General features: G+C 39.6%; 1 pseudogene; it reads left to right on the forward strand.

The window, feature by feature from the left end:
* Nucleotides 1–320: 320 nt before the first annotated feature.
* LOC117485944 lies at nucleotides 321–9,488 on the forward strand (annotated as a pseudogene).
* Nucleotides 9,489–9,706: the final 218 nt, after the last annotated feature.

Raw genomic sequence — 9,706 nt, forward strand, 5'->3', positions numbered from 1 at the left:
CAGCAACAAAGACCCCAGTGTCTCAGAGGGGATGATAAACTCACTTTAAAATTGTCGGCAAACACTTTCACACATGCACACAACCACAGAGGACTTTAGACTTTTGGTAAGTGATGTCAGAGGTCACTGAGGGGGATGAGGTGGAGTGAGTGAGTGAGTTAGTGAGTGTTTCAGGGTCAGTGTGTTAGACAGGTGGGAGGGACAGTCTTGTGCGTATAAATATAGGACTGTGATGAAAACCAAGCATGAATAGAAGACTGTCGATGCACTAGAGGACACTTGGAGCAACATTTTTTATAGATTTGAATAATAGATCCGCAATGGCCAACCACAATGGTAAGTGATTTTCTCTATCCATCTATCTATATCTATCTATCCATCTATTCATCTATCTATCTATCCATCTGTCTGTCTATCTATCTGTCTATCTATCTATCTATCTATCTATCTATCTATCTATCTATCTATCTATCTATCTATCTATCTATCTATCTATCTACTATCTATCTATCTATCTATCTATCTATCTATCTATCTTCTTCTATCTATCTATCTATCTATCTATCTATCTTTCTATCTATCTATCTATCTATCTATCTATCTATCTATCTATCTATCTATCTATCTATCTATCTATCTATCTATCTATCTATCTATCTATCTATCTATCTATCTATCTATCTATCTATATCATGTATGTTTAAGTATCTTTTGCACTGCTTCTCTCTGCAGCCCATAAACGTTATATTACGTATATTATGGAGTGTGTGAAAAATGTGCTGATGCACGATTCAACACTTAGGTGTGATATGACCCATCCTCATTCCTGTAACAAGTCAAATAAATAGCTAAGAGAGGAATCATACTGGCTAAATAAGGCTACATTTTACAGAATACAGAATACATAAACAATGTTTTGCTTTTGGCTTGCCACAGCTTCATGAATTTAGGTCTTTAATTCCATTTAGGGAAAGTTCAATATGTTGGGAATACACTATTCACTCTCTTGAAGGGTGTTGGATGAGAACAACAAATAGCACAAATGAAACCAAAAAATAACATGTTAATCAGTAAACTTAACGGGTGTTGGTTGGCAGATTGTGTTACCTTTAGCAAAGTGTATTCCTTCTTTTTCCAGTCTTTATGCAACGCTAAGCTAACAGTTTCCTAGGTGTTGCTTTATATTTAGTAAACAGTATTGATGTTGTCATTTAGCTGTTCGCATGAAAGTGAATATGTGTATTTCCGAAAAATGCCCAAGAGAACACAACCTATCCATCAAGTTCAACTTATGACTTGTAACCTCAATGCTACTCTTTGCCAACTCTGAGGTCACAACTCTGAGTGAGGTCACAACTCTGGTGAAACACTCCTATCAATGCCAACAATTCATTTAGCAACCAGACAGCGTCAGTGTATCCCAGACTGATGGATGAACTTTGTCTCTGTTAGGTTTGATTACTGATGTGGATCTGAGGAGTCATGCAAACAACTTGGCTCATCGCACCAGGGAGATTGACAGGGAGCGCCTGATTGTTCGCAGGGGTCAGCCCTTTTCCATAAGTTTACAGTGCTACGTGTCTTTGCCCCCCAAACACCAACTGGAACTGATCCTGCACCTTGGTGAGTACAGCCTCATTTGGATACTGGGGGACTACAACAAATATGTATTCAGTATATATACCAATCAAAATAGTCAAATGCTTACTGTTAGCTGCAACAACGCTATTACACAAAGGAATACGCTACAGGTTTTGGTAAAACAGATTTGTTAGTTAGGCTTGTTAGTTGGTCCTTAGGATCAGTTGGGCTTTGTTTCCAATAATAAAAAATCACAATTACAACCTGGCTTAGATACACAAGTGTTCATTTGATAATTTTAGACAAATAAAAAGAGTTTTTACAAAAATAATTGTTATTCAGTTCTTGACCCAAACTCGATCTCTGTAAAACAGGTTGGGAAAACAAGTTTATTTGTCACAAATCTCCATTTTATTCATAGTATTGTATTTCATCGATATCCTACGAAGCCCCTAAAGGTTCATGGAAAAGAAAAAAAGTATCTCGTGTGCACGATATCCTTTGTCGTTCGCACAAGATACTTTCTCGTCCGCATGAGATACTTTCTCGTGCGCACGATATACTTTTTCGTGCGCACGGGAAAGTTACCGGTGCTGCCTTGATCTATGAATTCATGTCTGTGACTCTCACAGTATCTGCTATCTGCGCACAGAGAGCTGTGCCTTTTACGCACCGCCTTCACTGTGTTTACCTTCATTAGAACAGCTGAATAGAGATCGAGGCTGCTACGTTTTAACCACACACCACACACACACACACACACCTCTACACACACAAACTGCCCGATTATTCCCCCTATTACTCGTTTTATGAAGGAGATGTGCGGTCCACAAGGCGCATGATGTGTGTGTTTGTGCTCTGCTCAGCTCCGCTCTGTGTGTGTGTGTGTGTGTGTGTGTGTGTGTTTGTGTGTGTCCGACACCGGCATATGTCTTCAAATTACCATGAACAGTAATTTACACACATCTGGCTAACTCCATATAGGCCTATGTGTATTCCCAAGTGAAAGAAGTTTGTTTAATCTGCATCTCGATGTAGTGCTTAGTCCTGTCGGAGTGCACCGGAACGAACAACACTATCATAATATCTTCTGAAAACAAATGCCCACACACACACACACACACACACACACACACACACACACACACACACACACACACACACACACACACACACACACACACACACACACACACACACACACAAACAAACATACACATACATACACACACGCCCTGGTGACCGGACATCTTCTTCATGAAACTAATAATATAGCGTACTAATCGGGCAGTATGTGCTCCGTAATATCCTCCTGAGTTGAGAAATATGTTTTGATGCTAACTCCCATAGAAAACAAGAAGATTAATTGTTGATGCAAAAATGTTTGTATAAATCATATACTTTTTTATGTTTCTTCAGGTAGTAAAGACGAGGTAGTGATCAAACTTCAGAAGGGCCGTGGGGCCGGGGACAAGTGGTGGTTTAATCAGCAGAGAGCGCAGGATGACATTTTGCTGACTCTGCACAGTCCAGCGGACGCTATCATTGGCCAGTACCACCTGGCCGTGTTGATGATGTCACCTGACGGACACATTTTAGAGAAAACCGATAAACTTAGTTTCCACCTACTCTTCAACCCGTGGTGCAAAGGTAAAAGCAAACCCCCTATGATAAGTGATTCCACCAATTGGCCAGATTAACAGATTCCCTTCACTTTTACAATAATAATGAAGTTGATGTAGTACAAATAGTACAGTACAGATAAAGATTTGTTTCTAATTGAGGAAATTTAGGAGTTTATGTTTTTGCTAATGTCGCTGCTGTATCCTGTTCCAATTGTCTGCCAGATGATGTAGTGTACCTCCCTGACGAGAGTCTCCTTCAGGAGTATGTTATGAATGAAGATGGGATCATTTTCATGGGCACCTGGGATAACATCAACAGTATTCCCTGGAATTATGGACAGGTAATTCACCCACACACTGACAGATTGTCTGAATGGGTTAACTGTGTGTGTGTATCTGTTAGGCCTGTATGTGGCTTGTGTCTGTGTAAATTGTCACAGCAGTGTGACAGCGAAGACTTGGAGGCTTCTGCCTGTACAGGAAATGTGTTTGCTGGACGGAGGAAACTTCTGGACAGGAGCTAAACCACACAAACAAGAGCTTGTTCCTTCACAGCTCACTGTGAGGTCAGAGAGGATGAAAATAGATAGATGATAAATAGACAGACAGGAGGTGTGTAACATATATATATATATATAGACCAACCAATGGGAAATACATTTGAAAAAACTGGTTGAGAAGCTTCTCCTGCTCGACAACACATCTTTGTTTCTATCTCATGTTTTCTCTCCCTGTTTCCCTTTGAATCTCCCTCAGTTTGAGGACTATGTGATGGACATGTGTTTTGAAGTCCTTGATAAATCCAAGGATGCCCTGAAAAACTCAGAAGTGGACATTAAGCAGAGAAATGACCCTGTCTACGTCAGCAGGATGGTCACAGCAATGGTGAATATCTCTTTTACTTGCTGTTGAAAACAAAACTAACGGTTAAATAACAGTACAAGACAAAATACATAATTTTTTGTGCAACTGATACACGTACACACTTTAGTGATCAAACCGGATGTCTCCACAACATGTTCTTTACACCTGTCCAGGTCAACTCTAACGGAGACAGGGGTGTTTTGACCGGTCGCTGGGACGAGTCGTACACTGACGGAGTCGCACCTTACAGATGGACCGGCAGTGTGCCGATCCTCCAACAGTGGAGCAATGCCGGGGCGAGGGCGGTCAAATATGGCCAGTGCTGGGTGTTTGCTGCTGTCGCCTGCACAGGTGAGGCTTCTGTAGAATTCACTGTTGCATTGAATGATGCTGAAGTGTAATATTTCAGAAGATAAAGGGGGGGAAAACAACTGTTTTTGTTGAGAAAAATAAAATAATTCTGGGTTACGGGAATATGTGGATTCACTTTCTGACCGAGAGGTTGATAAGAAGACTCCATCCTGTGTACGGTGAATGCTGCTCCAGCCAGCAGCCAGCTGACTTAGCTCGACATAAGTTGTCCCCAATAACTTAAATACTTATTATCAACAGAAAAGAAAGGAAGGGAGGAATGAGGGTTGGATCTAAAGATTACTCATTCTTTTTTAATTACTGTATGTGTCATACAATTATGAAAGAGGGCCATCCAAAGTCTAAGGTAACCTCTTTAATTATTTTGTCAATCCAAAACCCAAAGCTAATCTTTTAATATGATGTGAAATAATATTTTCTGAAATGTTTGCATTAAAAAGGATTAATCATTTGTTAAAAGGGTTTTCTGACGATCAGCTAATCAATAAGTTAACTTATTGTTGCAGCTGGAACAAAGGGAATTATTTTTCCAGTCTGATTTGTGGTATCTTTTTCAGTGCTGCGCTCTCTGGGAATCCCAACACGCCTCATTACCAACTTTTCTTCAGCCCATGATGTCGATGGAAACCTCTCAATAGACTTTCTGCTGAATGAAAGACTGGAGAGCTTTGATGGGAGAAACAAGAGAGACAGTAGCTGGTAGGAGCCTGCACACAAACAGACACACAAACCACACACACACAGATTATGAATACAATTGATTTTGTACAATTGATATTACATAATCTAATGTAATGAATGATCTCTTCTTATCGTTGTGATTTTAAGGAATTTCCACTGTTGGGTCGAATCCTGGATGAGGAGAGAAGATCTCCCCAAAGGAAACGATGGCTGGCAGGTTTTGGACCCCACCCCTCAAGAATTGAGTGATGGTATATTCCTAATTTTTAAACTAATTACTGTTATTCAACTCTTCAACACTTTCAACACTTTTTGAATTATCAGTCTAACAATGTTGTTTGTTGTTTTTCATTGCTATACCCTTCAGGTGAATTTTGCTGTGGCCCGTGTCCAGTGACAGCCATCAAGGAGGGAAATCTCGGAGTAAAGTATGACGCTCCTTTTGTATTTGCTGAGGTGAATGCTGACATCATCTACTGGATCGTCCAGGCAGATGGCCAGCGGCAGAAGGTGATTGACTTTTGTTCTGATCGTCTTTCATATTTGCTCAATTCAAAAGCCATTTGCAAAGAAGGATGTAAGGATAGTGACGCATGTTAATATTGCTACAGATCAGAGTTGATCAGGCAAGTGTGGGGAGGAACATCAGCACCAAAAGTGTTTACGGCGACTACAGAGATGATGTCACTCAACAATACAAATATTCAGAAGGTAAGTTAAGAATTAGTAAACAAAGGAGTAGATTGACTTGGATCAGAACTTTTAGACATTTCAGAAATGTGTAAAGGCTATATTGATAAACCCTTATTGAGCATAATCACATTTATTTAGGTCTGTATACAGCATTTTTCCAATACTTCCTAGCCTCCAACTGTTAAATCTTCTGATTAAAAGACTATATTTTATGTGATTAAAAATAAATCATTCAACTGATTGAGCATGTAACTAATAGAAGCCTTCAAAGAAACATAATGTATAGGAGTTTTGAGCCCCCACTGTTTCAGTGTGATATTTACTTGTACACATTTGTCTTAAATATCGACTTTGCTAACATGGCCAGAGATCAAACAAGTCAAACAACCCTAGAAATAGCAGCCCAAAATTGTTACTAAGTAGAGACTGCTTAACCCTATATTCCGTTCGCAGTGTGAAAGCACGACTAACTTACCAACAGCTAACTAGTTAACAGCAGCTACTATTAACAGCATTTAGCTGGTTACATTTACTTTTGCAACAACGAAAGCTTTCTGTTTGATCACTGAGACTCAAGGTAGGGCCGCCAGTGGACATCAAAGGGAAAGACATAAAAAATGATCATCCATAAAATATGATCAGGGAGCAGAATGCAGCTGACAAAGACGCCACTCTCTCTATTACAAGTCAATGTACAATCAAAACGATGTTGAAATTGTTCAAAATCACTTAACTTGTTTAATATCTGTTTATAGTCATCTGACAGAATCATGGTTCATTGTTATGGACCAACATCTTCTCCACAGGCTCCAATAAAGAGAGAGATGTGTACAAGAAGGCGGGGCGCCGGGTCACCAATGAGTTCACAGAACCAGGACAACTGAAGCTGTCAATCAAGCCTTCTAGGCCTGTACTTGGGACGGACTTTGATGTGATTGTTGAGGTACGTACAGGGTGTTCAGACTGTAGCTGAAATGATGCATGGATTAATTGATAAAATCATAAATAATGTCATACACAGGGGAAATGGGGCTGCCATTGTCGGAATGTATCGCATATTTTGTCTTGTAGTCTGATGGACATTTTGTAAGACAACATCCAATCATAAATCCATCATGTCCGCAGGTGAAGAATGAAGGAGCCAGAGAAGCTCATGCTCAGCTTGCCATGGTGGTCATGGCTGTAACTTACAGTTCTCTAAACCGGGGAGAGTGCAAAAGACAAACAATCAGTGTGACAGTGCCAGCTCACAAAGGTTTGTGGCTCAAATACACCCACAAGGTCACTGGTGAAAATATGCTGTAAAACAACAATGATGCTGTGTCTAACCAGCACGCTTTTTCCACTTCTTATGTTGTAGTAGCATGTACAATCCTCCTGTCTAAAGTTATACTCTATGTGTGCATGTGTGTTCAGCCCACAAGGAAGTGCTGCGTCTGCACTATGATGACTATGTCGGGTGTGTTCGTGAGCATCATCTGATCAGGGTGAAAGCCTTGTTAGAGGCTCCAGGGGAGAACGAACCCATCATGGCCATGGCCAACATCCCGATGAGCATGCCTGAACTACTCGTACAGGTGGGTTCACTCTGAGCATGCCCAGAAGTCCTTGTTTGACCATGAAATAATTTATAAGGTTTATAATGCTAGTCTTATGTGTGGATAAATTAAAGGTAGAGAAGGACTGATTAGATACTATGAGCTTTCAAATGTTTGCAGAGCTTAGTTAATGATGAAATAAGATACATCAAGAGTCTAATGTTTCTTGTAAAAATCCTACACTTGGAATATGTGAGAAAATCACAGATTCAACAGTCACACAACATTTTAAAGATGTTCTTCAATGATCATGTCTGGTTGAAGTTTACTTGTAAAACGAAACCTGGACGTATTTTCATTTCATTTTTATGTTACCTGAAAAAGATAGCCGGCTCTTGCCATAATATTTTCAGACTTTACAATGATTTGTGTCATTATATTTGACATTAGTGTATCAAACTACATCTATTCTAAAATAAATTATGTTTAATGTTTTGTATTTCCAGATTGTAATGTCCTACAGTGTAATTGCTGCCCTTAACATAGAGCTGCCACCCTTTTACAGGTGCCTGGGAAGGCTGTTGTATGGAATCAAACGACCGCTTTGATCTCCTTTACCAATCCTCTACCAGTTCCTCTGAAGAGTGGCGTGTTCACTGTGGAGGGAGCCGGCCTACTGTCGGCCACTGAGATCTCTGTTAAGTAAGTACTGAGTCACACCCTCTTCACTATAAGGCATGTGCAATGAATTTATCCTTGTGTGTGATATATACAATTCAAGGTTCAAGGCTTTTATTGGTCATACGTACATAGCTACAGTGTAGCTAAGATTTCATCGTCATAACTACACTGTAGCACACTGTACACTGTATGTCGTATGACCAATAAAAGCCTTGAACCTTGAATTGTATATATCACACACTAGGATAAAAGATGGTTGTTGGCTCCATCAATGGATCCTCGACCTTCACCTACAAACAATCGAGTCAAACAACTACTGTCTTGATTGTCATTCAAGCTCCCTGAGAAGAGTCATTTATCGTGTAGCAATAACAACAGTGTGGTTCATAACAGGACCTCAATCAAATAGAACTCAAGCATCGCTCTTTTATTTTTCAGAGGGGATATTAATCCAGGCCAGAAAGTGTCTGTCAAGCTCTTGTTCTCCCCTGCGGACAGGGGTCAGAAAGCTACTGGTGGACTTTGACTCAGACAGGCTGAAGGACGTGAAGGGAGTCGCCACGGTGGTTGTGTATAAAAGACACATTAGATCTTTAAATTAGCCCAGCTTTTCTAACATACTGTAACTGATTTGGCAGAAACTACTTAGCAGATACTTTTGGTTTACATGGTGGCTTGTTTTTGAGGCAATTTCTGCACGTTTTTAAAACGTATAAACTGAATGAACCAATGTATTATGAGGTTAATCGACCTTTCATGGATGAAAGAGGAGGAACTGCCCAGTTTAAATGTAAAAGTATGCCAAGTATTAGAACACTACATTGTATGCCGATAAATTCAATGACGGTTGTCTCTTGAAGGACAACTGTGACCTTATTCACAAATAAATACCGGACACAGAGTTAGTTTACCTTACCTCAGAGCCACTATGTGATAGACTTAGATATTTCTGACTTTGCATTATGCCTGGCAATAGATGCCTGCATAGAAATGCACAGAAAGACAACAGGTAACCACCTTTAGATGATAGACCTTCCATTTTGGCTATGTTCCTCCTCTGTAACATTTCTCGTATTCCTTACTTGACTACATGGCCATGTTTCTTACTGTCTTCGTTCCCTTTACCTGGTTCAAAGAGCTGTGTTTTAGACCCTGATTGTGAAATTAAAAGAAGCATTACCATCAGTGCACACATCAGAGCTGAAGGGTTAACACATTGTGCTTTGTTAGGTATACTTTTGGAAAATGATCTGCTGTATGTTTTGTTTCTTAATGATCAATGTTTCCCATTTGAGTGAAAACATGAAGAAAGAAGGAAAAAGAAGAAACTATCATTTTTTCATTGAATTAAATCCTTTATTTATGTTTTGTTTTTTGTTATAATTCTGTGCGTTCACACATTATGATATACAGTATGTGCACAATATGCTTTCAATAAAGATTGTTTCTGTAATTTGACTTGACATGTTGCTAAAATGAATGTCTGAACTAGACGATGGGTTGGCTGTGTGCAAAATGTATTCAAACTACAGAGGAAATTATTTTACAGGAGGGACTCATATAGTAAGTTGGAATTCAAAATGGAACTAGAGACAATGTTTCTAAAGTAAACTGGTCCTTAGTGGATATGTTCTGGTTTCCTCTGCAGAGAGTGAATGCAATGGGGAGAGA

This window comes from Trematomus bernacchii, unplaced genomic scaffold (assembly GCF_902827165.1).
Source record: "Trematomus bernacchii unplaced genomic scaffold, fTreBer1.1, whole genome shotgun sequence".
In the NCBI taxonomy this organism is placed as follows: domain Eukaryota; kingdom Metazoa; phylum Chordata; class Actinopteri; order Perciformes; family Nototheniidae; genus Trematomus; species Trematomus bernacchii.